The sequence below is a fragment of the Pseudophryne corroboree genome, chromosome 2 (genome assembly GCF_028390025.1).
Source record: "Pseudophryne corroboree isolate aPseCor3 chromosome 2, aPseCor3.hap2, whole genome shotgun sequence".
NCBI lineage: Eukaryota > Metazoa > Chordata > Amphibia > Anura > Myobatrachidae > Pseudophryne > Pseudophryne corroboree.
The window spans coordinates 4,993,000-5,009,115 of NC_086445.1; the positions used below are offsets into that span (position 1 = coordinate 4,993,000).

The 16,116-nt window shown below is 50.1% G+C and overlaps 1 pseudogene; it reads left to right on the forward strand.

Annotated features, from left to right (window-relative positions):
• LOC134987843 (transient receptor potential cation channel subfamily M member 2-like) overlaps positions 1-16,116 on the forward strand; it is a 539,791-nt pseudogene that overhangs the window by 82,845 nt on the left and 440,830 nt on the right.

Genomic DNA, 16,116 nt, shown 5'->3' on the forward strand with positions numbered 1-16,116 from the left:
TTGCATTTCTGTCTTTATGAGATGAACACATACACATTCACTGTTGTTGTTTTTTATTATTATTATTATTATTATTATTATTATCCTTTATTTATATGGCGCCACAAGGGATCCGCAGCGCCCATTACACAGTACATAATCAAATGAGCAAACAAGAAAACAGCACTTACATTACAAGACAATATAGGACATGTATAGAAAACCCGGGGTTCGGTGCTTATTCATGATTAGAAAATATAATTATTAATTAACAGGGCCGTAACGAGGTGTGTGCCAGCAGTGCCTGGCACACAGCGCAAGTGCACTGAGGGCGCAGGACCGCCAGCAACACCCGCAGGCAGTGTCGGAGTAACGGTGACAGGGCGGCGGTCTTGCCCATAGCGGATTTACCGCTATGCAGCCAAAGCGGCCGGTGGGTCGCGGTGTTGTGCTGCCGTACCTGCGTGTCCGCTCTGTCTCCTCTCCGGCGCTCTGTCTCCTCTCCGGGTACTGCTCTGTCTCCTCTCTGGCGCTCTGTCTCCTCTCCGGGTACTGCTCTGTCTCCTCTCTGGCGCTCTGTCTCCTCTCCGGGTACTGCTCTGTCTCCTCTCTGGCGCTCTGTCTCCTCTCCGGGTACTGCTCTGTCTCTTCTCCGTCGCTCTGTCTCCTCTCCGGGTACTGCTCTGTCTCTTCTCCGTCGCTCTGTCTCCTCTCCGGGTACTGCTCTGTCTCCTCTCTGGCGCTCTGTCTCCTCTCTGGCGCTCTGTCTCCTCTCCGGGTACTGCTCTGTCTCCTCTCTGGCGCTCTGTCTCCTCTCTGGCGCTCTGTCTCCTCTCCGGGTACTGCTCTGTCTCCTCTCTGGTGCTCTGTCTCCTCTCTGGTGCTCTGTCTCCTCTCCGGGTACTGCTCTGTCTCCTCTCTGGTGCTCTGTCTCCTCTCTGGTGCTCTGTCTCCTCTCCGGGTACTGCTCTGACTCTTCTCCGTCGCTCTGTCTCCTCTCCGGGTACTGCTCTGTCTCTTCTCCGTCGCTCTGTCTCCTCTCCGGGTGATGAAGGCTTGCAGCGGGCAGCCAGTGGACTTAACATGGGGAGTTGCTCCCGGGAAGGGCAGGTGGGGGAGGTCTGGTTGTGGTAGCAGCAGCAGGTGGTCCATCCTATACAGCATCCTGCATCTCTCTTCCCTCCTGTCCTGCTCCCTGACTATTGTAGTAGCTTTTGTATGTGTACTGTATACTGTATGTGTATTGGTGTGTCTATATGTGTATATGTGTATTGGTGTGTCTGTATGTGTACACTGTATGTGTATTGGTGTGTCTGTATGTGTATATGTGTATTGGTGTGTCTGTATGTGTATATGTGTACTGTATGTGTATATGTGTATTGGTGTGTCTGTATGTGTATATGTGTATTGGTGTGTCTGTATGTGTATACTGTATGTGTATTGGTGTGTCTGTATGTGTATACTGTATGTGTATTGGTGTGTCTGTATGTGTATATGTGTATTGGTGTACCTGTACAGTGCATCCGGAAAGTATTCACAGCGCTTCTATTTTTTCACATTTGGTTATGTTACAGCAGAGGTTCCCAAACTGTGTGCGGTGGCTCCCTGGGGTGCCTCGGGACACTTGCAGGGGTGCCCTGGGTTGGTGGTTCTGGACCAATTCAAATTATTCATGGTCAATATAATAGGCAAAACCAGTGCTGGTGGCTGCCAGTCATAAAATATATGGCCAAACAGAAGCAAATCTTGTCCCTCACCACACAACTGACCCTAAGGATGACATATAAACACCATCTACTTAATGTAATATTTCTTTCAAAATTTCTCAATAAGAGTTTTTTGGCCTAGAGGTGCCGTGAAAAAAATTCTGATATTCTAGGGCGCCGTGATTCAAAAAAGTTTGGAAACCACTGTGTTACAGTGTTATTCCAAAATGGAATCAATTATTTTTTTCCTCAAAATTCTGCACACAATGGGGCTAATTCAGACCTGATCGACACAGTGCGCCGGCGCATGCCAGACAGCCAACGGCCGTCTCAGCCCTGCAATCGCCTCTACCTGATTAGGGGTGCGGTCCGGGCAACGCAGGCGTGCCTAGACCGTGCAGGGGGCGGGCCGTGGTAGCTGTGTGATGTCACACACAGCCGCTGCAACACGGATAGCGACGAGTAGCTCCCTGCCAGCGCACAGGAGCTGTGCGAGGCTATTGTACTTGTGCGGCGGGTCGGGCCTGACATGTGGGGAGGACTAGCCCTGTGCTGGGCGTCCCCCGGCATGTCTGTGTGACTGATCGTAGATGTGCTAAATTTATCATATCTACGATCAGGTCTGAATTAGGCCCAATACCCCATAATGACAATGTGAAAAAAGTTTTATTTGAGATTTTTGCTAATTTATTAACAACGTCGGTATTTCAGATCTCTACCCCCGTTGGTGGCGAGCTAAAATGTGCGAAAAGTGACCCATTTGGGCGCCCAAACGGGACTTTTCACAATCGCACCCAAAACTTTAGTCGGGTTTAGCTGCTTTATGCAGCTAAACCCGACACCTATAGGCACGATCAACGCAATAACTGGGGACAACTGAATATCACCCCACGAGGTCCCGTCACTTTAGATGGGAGATCGAACACGGTTTAACAATTGAAATCCCCCCAATGTTCCTTAGCTTTCTATTGACCTCCTCCTGCATTGTTTGTATGTTTCTGTTCCACACTCATCATTATCACACTGTCCTGCACACACACATGCTGTTATTCTCTTTCATCTTGAAACAAGGGATGTACATGTGTACAGCGGTTGGCGGAAGTGACCATCTTGCCAACCAGCCTCTGCATCCGGGCGGCCATGTTGTTTCCTCAGTGCTGAGTTAGTGCTGGTGCAGTAAGGAGACGCTGATCACAGCTCCAGTGTCCTGTCCTCTCTCATGCAGCAATCTACAATAATAATAATAATAATAATAATAACAGGAAAAGTCCTCATAGTGCATAATAACCTTCTATCTTCTGGCACTGACACCCGTGCATGTTTCTCCATACAGGGGCCTGGATCATTACCGGAGGTTCTCATGCTGGGGTGATGAAGTATGTGGGAGAGTCTGTGCGGGATTTCAGTGGAAGCCAACAAGATATTGTCCTGATCGGCATCACCTCCTGGGGCACCGTCCATAACAGGAAATACCTGCTCAGCGCAGCGGTAATATCCCAGAATCCTTTGCAGCACTGTACAACTCTGTATTTCTCTATCCCAAAGCTCCCTGCCCAGCGCTGTCACCCAAATAGTCTCCATTGTGAAGTCTCTCCTCCTATGTATGGCCCTCATTCCGAGTTGTTCACTCGCTAGCTGCTTTTAGCAGCCGCCGCCGCCCTCTGGGAGTAAATCTTAGCTTAGTAGAAGTGCGAACGAAAGGATCGCTGCGCTGCTACAAAAAAAGATTGTGCAGTTTCTGAGCAGCTCCAGACCTACTCCCAGCTTGCGGTCACTTCAGACTAATTAGTTCCTGTTTTGACGTCAGAAACACGCCCTGCGTTCGGCCAGCCACTCCCCTGTTTCCCCTGGCACGCCTGTGTTTTTACCTGACACGCCTGCGTTTTTTTAGCACACTCCCTGAAAACGCCGTGTTGCCGCCCAGAAACACCCACTCCCTGTCAATCATATTACGAACGCTCAAGCTTCTGTAAAACAACAAAATTTTGTGTGAAAGCACTTAGCGCATGCGCATAATTGCCGATTTTTCACCTGATCGCTGCGCTGTGAAAAACTTCAGTGCACGATCAACTCGGAATGAGGGCCCATGTCTTCATTTTATTTATTTCCATCCACTGTTATTATTTTATTATTAGCAGTTTCTTACATATTGCAGCACATTCCATTGCGCTTTACAATTGGAAACAACAGTGCTAAAACAAAACTGGGAAATAAGTCATAGAGGTAGGAGGGCCCTGCTCACAAGCTTACACTCTATAAGGAAATAGTGCCTATCCTTGCATATCAATGCCTATTGCATATTTGTCCACTGGATTTCAAAGGTTCTAGGTGGGCTGCATGATATTACATCACAGCAATGTTGAACCATGGTCAGAAGGAAGGGAAAGAGAAGAAAGAGAAAATATGAAGGGAAGGGCGCACAGATGTACACTAGGGAGGGGCGCACAGATGTACAGCAGGGAAGGGCGCACAGATGTACACTAGGAAAGGGCGCACAGATGTACAGCAGGGAGGGGCGCACAGATGTACAGCAGGGAAGGGCGCACAGATGTACATTAGGGAGGGGTGCACAGATGTAGAGCAGGGAAGGGCGCACAGATGTACAGCAGGGAGGGGCGCACAGATGCACAGCAGGGAAGGGCGCACAGATGTACACTAGGGAGGGGCACACAGATATACATCAGGGAAGGGTGCACAGATGTACATTAGGAAAGGGCGCACAGATGTACAGCAGGGAGGGGCGCACAGATGTACAGCAGGGAAGGGCGCACAGATGTACACTAGGGAGGGGCACAAGTGTACACCAGGGAGGGGCGCGCAGATGTACACTTGAGGGGCGCAGGTGTACACCAGGGAGGGGCGTGCAGATGTACACTAGGGAAGGGTGCACAGATGTACAGCAGAGAAGGGTACACAGATGTACAGCAGAGAAGGGCGCACAGCTGTACACTAGGGAGGGGCACAGGTGTACACCAGGAAGGGGTGCACAGTTGTACACTAGGGAGGGGTGCAGGTGTACACCAGGGAGGGGTGCGCAGATGTACAGCAGGGAAGGGTGCACAGATGTACACTAGGGAAGGGTGCACAGATGTACAGCAGGGAAGGGTGCACAGTTGTACACTAGGGAGGGGCGCACAGATGTACACTAGGGAAGGGCGCACAGATGTACAGCAGGGAAGGGCTCACAGATGTACACTAGGGAGGGGCGCACAGATGTACACTAGGGAAGGGCGTACAGATGTACAGCAGGGAAGGGTGCACAGATGTACAGCAGGGAAGGGCGCACAGTTGTACACTAGGGAGGGGCGCACAGATGTATACTAGGGAAGGGTGCACAGATGTACAGCAGGGAAGGGCGCACAGATGTACACTAGGGAGGGGCGCACAGATGTACACTAGGGAAGGGCGCACAGATGTACAGCAGGGAAGGGCGCACAGATGTACAGTAGGGAAGGGCGCACAGATGTACACTAGGGAGGGGCGCACAGATGTACACTAGGGAAGGGCACACAGATGTACATCAGGGAGGGGCACACAGATCATTAATAATGTATGCTATGCTCTGTGGACAGATAGTAACATTATCAGTGCTAACAGGCGTGTTACAGGACGCACGTCACCTGCAGCTTATTCCTCCTGAAATAAAATTGTAACTTTTTCACTCATTCCCTTAATAATAATTATTATACATCTTGATTATACTAAGTCCAGTTCAGTAGCCTATAGGGCAGGATCTCTGTAGGGAGAAGGCAGCTGGAGACCCCCGGACTGCGCAGTCAGGACCCCTGACATATCTCTCCCAGCCATACAATAATGTACATCTCCCCAGCCAGTGGCAGCATCACAGCGCGGTGTGGGTATACATGTACGCTTATTCTACTCCTTATGTGTCATCACTGCAGGGCGGAGCTCCAGCACTGTACCCAATGGATGTAGGATCTCAGGGGGGCCTGCGCTGTCTGGACAACAACCACACGCACTTTATTCTGGTGGACGATGGGACACACGGACGATGTGGGGTGGAAATTCCACTGAGAACTCAGCTGGAGGAATTCATCTCTCAGCAAACGATGCAGATAGGAGGTGAGACGGGAAAGTGGTGATATAGTCATAATGATAATAATAATAATAATAATAATAATAATAATCATAATAATAATAATAGTGAAAATAATAATAATAATAGTGAGGAGAATAATAATAATAATAATAAACAGTGAGAATAATAAATTATGATGATATTAATAATAATAATAATAATAATAATAGTAGTAGTAGTAGTAGTAGTAGTAGTAGTAGTAGTAATAATAATAATAATAATAATAATAAGGAATTATCTGTAGAGAGAAATGAGACATTACTTTTAAAATATTAGTGTTCTTATAATGACCATATAGCAGTGGTTCCCAAACTTTTTTGAATCATGGCGCCCTAGAGTATCAGAATTTTTTTCACGGCACCCCATGTCCAATAATTTCTTATTGAGAAATTTAGAAAGAAATATTACATTAAGTAGATGGCGTTTATATGTCATCCTTAGGGTCAGTTGTGTGGTGAGGGACAAGATTTGCTTCTGTTTGGCCACATATTTTATGACTGGCAGCCCCCAGCACTGGTTTTGCCTATTATATTGACCATGAATAATTTGAATTGGTCCTGGACCACCAACCCAGGGCACCCCTGCAAGTGTCCCGAGGCACCCCAGGGAGCCACCGCACACAGTTTGGGAACCTCTGCCATATAGAATACAAAGAAAACACCAAAAGTGTAATCATGTCACAGAGAGACCCAGCTGCTTCCTGCTACTGTACTATCAGATAAGGCCCAGCTCACATTGGGCGGTATGTACTAAGTTACATCACCACATGTCACAGCCGATCAACGCGATGCTAATCGCATATGTACTTACATATGCAATTAGCATTGCGAATGACAGCTCTTCCTATAAGAGCTGTCCATTGCGATCTCCGGTGGCTCCCTGACTTCTGGGTTTCGGCCCCGGGAGTCAGTCTGCGCATGCACAGAGTGACGGGGGCGGCCGCGGGCATGATAGAAGGGATCTCCTCCCCTGCTCTGTCCTGGTAGTAGGAGTTAGTACATTAGGAAAATGCGATGGTTTACTGCATTTTCCATTTAGTACATCCCGCCCATGCAGCCTCTTCAGTACATTGGGGAGTGAAGAAGTAGTTTCATGGAGTTGGGTCTGTTATTCCCACCATGCTCTACCCCATGCTTATAGGAAGGGAAATATGAGGCTGCAGGATGGGAGAGCCAATCAGAGCGGCTGTCAGAGGGGCAGTCAGAGCATCAGTCAGAGCGGCAGTCAGAACGGCAGTCAGAGCAGCAGTCAGAACTACAGTTAGAGCATCAGTCAGACCTACAGTCAGAGCGGCAGTCAGAACTACAGTTAGAGCATCAGTCAGAGCGGCAGTCAGAGCGGCAGTCAGAGCGGCAGTCAGAACTACAGTTAGAGCATCAGTCAGAGCGGCAGTCAGAGCGGCAGTCAGTGCGGCAGTCAGAATTACAGTTAGAGCATCAGTCAGAGCTACAGTCAGAGCGACAGTCAGAGCGACAGTCAGAGCGGCAGTCAGAGCGACAGTCAGAGCGACAGTCAGAGCGACAGTCAGAGCGGCAGTCAGAGCGGCAGTCAGAACTACAGTTAGAGCATCAGTCAGAGCGACAGTCAGAGCGACAGTCAGAGCGGCAGTCAGAGCGACAGTCAGAGCGACAGTCAGAGCGACAGTCAGAGCGGCAGTCAGAGCGGCAGTCAGAACTACAGTTAGAGCATCAGTCAGAGCTACAGTCAGAGCGACAGTCAGAGCGACAGTCAGAGCGGCAGTCAGAGCGACAGTCAGAGCGACAGTCAGAGCGGCAGTCAGAGCGACAGTCAGAGCGACAGTCAGAGCGGCAGTCAGAGCGACAGTCAGAGCGACAGTCAGAGCGGCAGTCAGAACGGCAGTCAGAGCAGCAGTCAGAACTACAGTTAGAGCATCAGTCAGACCTACAGTCAGAGCAGCAGTCAGAACTACAGTTAGAGCATCAGTCAGAGCGGCAGTCAGAGCGGCAGTCAGAGCGGCAGTCAGAATTACAGTTAGAGCATCAGTCAGAGCTACAGTCAGAGCGACAGTCAGAGCGACAGTCAGAGCGGCAGTCAGAGCGACAGTCAGAGCGACAGTCAGAGCGACAGTCAGAGCGGCAGTCAGAGCGGCAGTCAGAACTACAGTTAGAGCATCAGTCAGAGCTACAGTCAGAGCAACAGTCAGAGCGACAGTCAGAGCGGCAGTCAGAGCGACAGTCAGAGCGACAGTCAGAGCGACAGTCAGAGCGGCAGTCAGAACTACAGTTAGAGCATCAGTCAGAGCGACAGTCAGAGCGACAGTCAGAGCGGCAGTCAGAGCGACAGTCAGAGCGACAGTCAGAGCGGCAGTCAGAGCGACAGTCAGAGCGGCAGTCAGAGCGACAGTCAGAGCGACAGTCAGAGCGACAGTCAGAGCGGCAGTCAGAGCGACAGTCAGAGCGACAGTCAGAGCGACAGTCAGAGCGGCAGTCAGAGCGACAGTCAGAGCGACAGTCAGAGCGGCAGTCAGAACTACAGTTAGAGCATCAGTCAGACCTACAGTCAGAGCGGCAGTCAGAATTACAGTTAGAGCTACAGTCAGAGCTACAGTCAGAGCGACAGTCAGAGCGGCAGTCAGAGCGGCAGTCAGAACTACAGTTAGAGCATCAGTCAGACCTACAGTCAGAGCGGCAGTCAGAATTACAGTTAGAGCTACAGTCAGAGCTACAGTCAGAGCGGCAGTCAGAGCGGCAGTCAGAGCTACAGTCAGAGCTACAGTCAGAGCTACAGTTAGAGCGGCAGTCAGAGCGGCAGTCAGAGCGGCAGTCAGAACTACAGTTAGAGCATCAGTCAGACCAGCAGTCAGAGCGGCAGTTAGAGCAGCAGTCAGAGGGGCAGTTAGAGCTACAGTCAGAGTGGCAGTTAGAGCTACAGTCAGAGCGGCAGTTAGAGCTACAGTCAGAGTGGCAGTTAGAGCGGCAGTTAGAGCTACAGTCAGAGCGGCAGTTAGAGCTACAGTCAGAGTGGCAGTTAGAGCTACAGTCAGAGCGGCAGTCAGAACTACAGTTAGAGTATCAGTCAGGCCTACAGTCAGAGCGGCAGTCAGAGCTACAGTCAGAGCGGCAGTCAGAGCGGCAGTCAGAGCTACAGTCAGACCAGCAGTCAGAGCAGCAGTCAGAGCAGCAGTCAGAGCGGCAGTCAGAGCAGCAGTCAGAGCATCAGTCAGAGGGACTGTCAGAGCTACAGCCAGAGCAGCAGTCAGAGCGGCAGTCAGAGCGGCAGTCAGAGCATCAGTCAGAGGGGCTGTCAGAATGGCAGTCAGAGCAGCAGTCAGAGCGGCAGTAAGAGCAGAAGTCAGAATGGCAGTCAGAGCAGCAGTCAGAGCAGCAGTCAGAGCAGCAGTCAGAGGGGCTGTCAGAATGGCAGTCGGAGCAGCAGTCAGAGCAGCAGTCAGAGCGGCAGTCAGAGCAGCAGTCAGAGCGGCAGTCAGAGCGGCAGTCAGAGCAGAAGTCAGAGGGACTGTCAGAATGGCAGTCAGAGCAGCTGTAAGATCGGTCAGGGACTCCTCACAACTTGAGGAAGTTTCTTCTTTGTCAGGTCTGTCAGTGACATCACTAGACAGCTGTAATGGGGCAAAAACCTCCTATAGCAACCTGCAGTACCCAGTGGTGCCGAGGTGCTGAAAGTCAATGAAAGAATTGCTATAGAGGGGTGTCAGTAAATAACAAATTTAAGATTTTGATTACTATGTAACCCGGGGGTAAAAGAGACTGTACTAAACATTCCTGTCCTCTGCTAAATATACTGTAGGGATGTACAGTGCATCTGGAAAGTATTCACAGCGCTTCACTTTTTCCACATTTTGTTATGTTACAGCCTTATTCCAAACTGGAATAAATTCATTTTCCCCTCAAAATTCTACACACAATACCCCATAATGACAATGTGAAAAAAGTTATTTTGAGATGTTTGCTAATTTATTAAAAATGAAAAGCTAAGAAATCACATGTACATCAGGGACGTGCAGTCAGGGGAGGCAGGGGAGGTAGGAGGCAGTGCCTCCCCTGTCATAATCATTAAAATAATATAAAGAAAATACTTATGACACATATACTGTGTCATAAGTATATGAATTAGGCTTTATATTATTACAATGATTCTTTTAGTTTAAAATAATCATTTTAAGTCAGTTTAGGAGGCACCGCTGTCGGTGCCTCCCGCTGTCATCGCAACGAGCAGGAAGCGGGTAGGCGGTACTAAGAATTGGGCAGTAAAAGCCCATGAAAAAATACATGTGAAGCGGCACTTTGTGGAAGTGCCGCTTTGACAGAGGAGTGTCAGGGGCGTGCTTTCAACCCATAGCACGCCCCTGTAGCTAAGAGTGAGCAGCAGCGGTGGAGCGGGCGGCTAGCGGCTGGCCCTGTCAGGCCGGAGTCAGCAGAGCGGAGGAGATCTGTCCCGGAGCCTAAGCCTCTGTCCCGCCGGTGGAAGGAGTGTGAGGCGCGCCTTCCCCTTGTCCCGCCGCTGCCGTTTTTCCTCGAGTCCCGCCGCCCCTACTCAGCGCCTGAGACCATCGTCGCGCAGCCGAGGAGAGTGTCTGGACCGTGGCCCCCCAAGGCGAGTAAAAAAAGGGGGACTGTCTGCCGTTATGTGTAAAAAAGTGGGACTGTCTGCCGTTATGTGTAAAAAAAAAGGGGGACTGTCTGCCGTTATGTGTAAAAAAGGGGGACTGTCTGCCGTTATGTGTAAAAAAGGGGGACTGTCTGCCATTATGTGTAAAATAGGGGGACTGTCTGCCATAATGTGTAAAAAGGGGGACGCTGTCTGCCGTATTGTGTAAAATAGGGCACGCTGTCTGCCGTAATGTGTAAAAAAAGGCGGACTGTCTGCCGTAATGTCTAAAAAAGGGGGACTGTCTGCCGTAATGTCTATAAAAGGGGAACTGTCTGCCGTAATGTCTAAAAAAGGGGGACTGTCTGTCGTAATGTGTAAAAAGGGGGATGCTGTCTGCCGTAATGTGCAAAAAAGGGGACGCTGTCAGCCGTAATGTCTAAAAAAGGGGGACTGTCTGCCGTAATGTGTAAAAAGGGGGATGCTGTCTGCCGTAATGTGCAAAAAAGGGGACGCTGTCTGCCGTAATGTGTAAAAAAGGGGGACTATCTGCCGTCATGAGTAAAAGAGGGGGACGCTGTCTGCCGTAATGTCTAAAAAAAGGGGGACTGTCTGCCGTAATGTGTAAAAAGGAGACGCTGTCTGCCGTAATGTGTAAAAAGGAGACGCTGTCTGCCGTAATGTGTAAAAAGGGGTACCTAACTCTGATCCCAAATCCCCCAACTATTTCAACTCAAGGGCTACCTAAAACACATATTTTAAAAAAATATATAAATGTTTAAATAGAAAAATAGAAGTAGACAGGCACTGTCAGCCTACTTCCATGACATCACAAGTGGCGATGCCGGACTTTGCGGATCATTATGGCTGCAGTGCCTCACCAGCCAATGACCTCACCGCACGCCACTGATGTACATAAGTATTCATAGCCTTTGCTCAATACTTTGTTGATGCACCTTTGGCAGCAATTACAGCCTGAAGTCTTTTTGAATATGATGCCACAAGCTTGGCTCACCTATCTTTGGGCAGTTTCGCCCATTCCTCTTGCAGCACCTCTCAAGCTCCATCAGGTTGGATGGAAAGCGTCGGTGCACAGCCATTTTCAGATCTCTCCAGAGATGTTCAATCAGATCCAAGTCTGGGCTCTGGCTGGGCCACTCAAGGACATTCACAGAGTTGTCCTGAAGCTACTTCTTTGATATCTTGGCTGTGTGCTTAGGGTCATTGTCCTGCTGAAAGATGAACCGTCGCCCCAGTCTGAGGTCAAGAGCGCTCTGGAGCAGGTTTTCATCCAGGATGTCTCTGTACATTGCAGCATTCATCTTTCCCTCTATCCTGACTAGTCTCCCAGTTCCTGCCATTGAAAAACATCCCCACAGCATGATGCTGCCACCACCATGCTTCACTGTAGAGATGGTATTGGCCTGGTGATGAGCGGTGCCTGGTTTCCTCCACACATAACGCCTGGCAGTCAAGCCAAAAAGTTCAATCTTTGTCTCATCAGACCAGAGAATTTTGTTTCTCATGGTCTGGGAGTCCTTCAGGTGCATTTTGGCAAACTCCAGGCGGGCTGCCGTGTGCTTTTTACTAAGGAGTGGCTTCCGCCTGGCCACTCTACATACAGGCCTAAATCCTTTGACTTCATGCTTGGTTTGTGCTCAATCATGCACTGTCAAGTGTGGGCCCTTTTTAGACAGGTGTGAGCCTTTCCAAATCATGTCCAATCAACTGAATTCATCACAGGTGGACTCCAATTAAGCTGTAGGAACATCTCAAGGATGATCAGTGGAAACAGGATGCACCTGAGCTCAATTTTGAGCATCATGGAAAAGGCTGTGAATACTTATGTACATGTGATTTCTTAGTTTTTTATTTTTTAATAAAATTGCAAAAATCTCAAAACAACTTTTTGCACGTTGTCATTATGGGGTATTGGGGTCATTCCGAGTTGATCGCTAGCTGTCGTTGTTCGCAGCGCAGCGATCAGGCTAAAAAATTGCACTTCTGCGCATGCGTATGGCCCGCAATGCGCATGCGCAACGTACGGGTACAAAGCCCATTGTAATTCTGCACAGGTTCTAGTGAAGATTTCAGTCGCACTGACGGACGCAAGAAGATTGATAGAAAGGGGCGTTTCTTGGTGCCAACTGACCGTTTTCAGGGAGGGTTTGCAAAAACGCAGGCGTGTCTGAAAAAACACAGGCGTGGCTGGGCGTTCGCTGGGCGGGTGTATGACGTCAAAACCGGACACGAATAGGCTGAAGTGATCGCAAGTGCTGAGTAGGTTCAGAGCTACTCAGAAACTGCACAAACTGTTTTTGTAGAGCTCGGCTGCACATGCGATCACACTTCTGCTAAGCTAAAATACACTCCCCAGTGGGCGGCGGCATAGCATTTTCACGGCTGCTAAAACTAGCTAGCGAGCAATCAACTCGGAATGACCCCCATTGTGTATAGAAATTGGAAGGAAAAAAAAGAATTTATTCCATTTTGGAATAAGGCTGTAACATAACAAAATGTGGAAAAAGTGAAGCGCTGTGAATACTTTCTGGATGCACTGTATGTGATGAGATGACGTGTAAAATGTAAATAAATATATTTTGAAGATATGGAAGTTATAGGAGTGTCCTTCTGAGGTGAGGACCTGTCACTAGCCATTTGTCACAGCAGCCCGGCTTTCCCACTCCGTCAGCTGCTGACTATTACCATAAGTTGTCCAGGCCCTCAGCCAGACGGCTGCCTGTCACTGAGAACGGTCAGCCTTTATCAACGTCTAATGGTGGAGTCAGGGGGGGGAAGAGACTGTGACGTATTCAGTGACCGGTGCTGAGAAAATGTCTGCCCTGCTTTAAGTGCAAAGTACCCACATGCGGAACTGCACAGCAGTAGTAGATAACTGCAAAATACTATGCAGACAAGTTTAGAACCTTGGGGGTCATTTCCACCTGATCGCACGCTGCAGTTTTTCGCAGCACAGCAATCAGGTCACTACTGCGCATGCGTATGCACGGCGTATGGGTACAAAGCAGTTTATTGCTGGGCGATAGATTTAATGAAGAATCCATTCGCACAGCCGATCACAAGAAGATTATCAGGAAAAACGCAGGTGTGTCCAAGTATTTGTAGGGCGGGTGTCTGACGTCAATTCCAGGACTGTACAGGCTAAAGTGATCGCAGCGGCTGAGTAAGTTCAGACCTACTCAGAAACTGCACAAACTGTTTTTGTACTGCTCGGCTGCACAAGCGTTCGCACACTTGCAAAGCTAGAATACACTACCCTGTGGGCGGCGACTTTGCGTTTGCATACCTCCCAACTGTCCCGATATTCGTAGGACAGTCCCGTTTTTTGGGGACTGTCCCGCTGTCCCACCCGCGGGCCGCAGTGCCCGCGGTGGGGGGGCAGTTGGGAGGCTCTGTCTGTCGCTGCCCTGCTTAACAGAGCAGCGTTGAATAGACGCTGTACGCATGCGCATAGCGTCTATTCAGGGGAGTCAGAGGGAGAGGGGGCATGCCAGCGGCTCACAGAGCGCTGGGCATGCCCCCTCAGTGATGAAAATGGGGCGTGGCTCGTGATCGCAGGTCCTCCCGCGAACCCACGCCCCTTTTATTAGGCCACACCCCCTTTTCTTAGGGCACACCCCCTTTTCGGGAGCACGGGCGCCGCGCGTGTGTCCCTCTTTCGGGAAACACAAAGTTGGGAGGTATGCGTTTGCATGGCTCCTAAAAGTAGCTAGCGAGCCATCAACTCGGAATGACCCCCCATATCCATTGCATGAGAAGTCTAGTAATGGTGACAATATCAGCAGAGCACTGAACGGAGCAGCCAGGCACCTAACATATCCTATCTATGCAGCTACTAGCTGTAATCTGTCCAGCATCAGAATACCAAGCATACGATTACTGTAGCTGAATATTATATAATGCCTCTGATCATTCTGTGTTATAACACAGGGAAGTTATTGGAGGATCAACCAGTACTCACATGTAACAACAATTATATACAACGCTTCAGTAAGACACTCTGAGAACAGTATAAAGTGTGCTGCTAAGTGCTGGTACATAGACTGGTCACTCGCTACTGCCCATGGGCGCTGGTACATAGACTGGTCACTCACTACTGCCCATGGGCGCTGGTACATAGACTGGTCACTCACTACTGCCCATGGGTGCTGGTACATAGACTGGTCACTCGCTACTGCCCATGGGCGCTGGTACATAGACTGGTCACTCACTACTGCCCATGGGTGCTGGTACATAGACTGGTCACTCACTACTGCCCATGGGCGCTGGTACATAGACTGGTCACTCGCTACTGCCAATGGGCGCTGGTACATAGACTGGTCACTCGCTACTGCCCATGGGCGCTGGTACATAGACTGGTCACTCGCTACTGCCCATGGGTGCTGGTACATAGACTGGTCACTCACTACTGCCCATGGGTGCTGGTACATAGACTGGTCACTCGCTACTGTCCATGGGTGCTGGTACATAGACTGGACACTCGATACTGCCCATGGGCGCTGGTACATAGACTGGTCACTCACTACTGCCCATGGGCGCTGGTACATAGACTGGTCACTCACTACTGCCCATGGGTGCTGGTACATAGACTGGTCACTCACTACTGCCCATGGGCACTGGTACATAGACTGGTCACTCACTACTGCCCATGGGTGCTGGTACATAGACTGGTAACTCACTACTGCCCATGGGTGCTGGTACATAGACTGGTCACTCGCTACTGCCCATGGGTGCTGATACAGACTGGTCACTCGCTACTGCCCATGGGCGCTGGTACAGACTGATCACTCGCTACTGCCCATCCATGGGCGCTGGTAAATAGACTGTCACTCACTACTGCCCATAGGCGCTGGAACATAGACTGGTCACTCGCTACTGCCCATGGGCGCTGGTACATAGACTGGTCACTCACTACTGCCCATGGGTGCTGGTACATAGACTGGTCACTCACTACTGCCCATGGGCGCTGGTACATAGACTGGTCACTCGCTACTGCCAATGGGCGCTGGTACATAGACTGGTCACTCGCTACTGCCCATGGGCGCTGGTACATAGACTGGTCACTCGCTACTGCCCATGGGTGCTGGTACATAGACTGGTCACTCACTACTGCCCATGGGTGCTGGTACATAGACTGGTCACTCGCTACTGTCCATGGGTGCTGGTACATAGACTGGACACTCGATACTGCCCATGGGCGCTGGTACATAGACTGGTCACTCACTACTGCCCATTGGCGCTGGTACATAGACTGGTCACTCACTACTGCCCATGGGTGCTGGTACATAGACTGGTCACTCACTACTGCCCATGGGCACTGGTACATATACTGGTCACTCACTACTGCCCATGGGTGCTGGTACATAGACTGGTAACTCACTACTGCCCATGGGTGCTGGTACATAGACTGGTCACTCGCTACTGCCCATGGGTGCTGATACAGACTGGTCACTCGCTACTGCCCATGGGCGCTGGTACAGACTGATCACTCGCTACTGCCCATCCATGGGCGCTGGTAAATAGACTGTCACTCACTACTGCCCATAGGCGCTGGAACATAGACTGGTCACTCACTACTGCCCATGGGCGCTGGTACAGAGACTGGTCACTCGCTACTGCCCATGGGCGCTGGTACATAGACTGGTCACTCACTACTGCCCATGGGTGCTGGTACATAGACTGGACACTCCCTACTGCCCATGGGTGCTGGTACATAGACTGGTCACTCACTACAGCCCATGG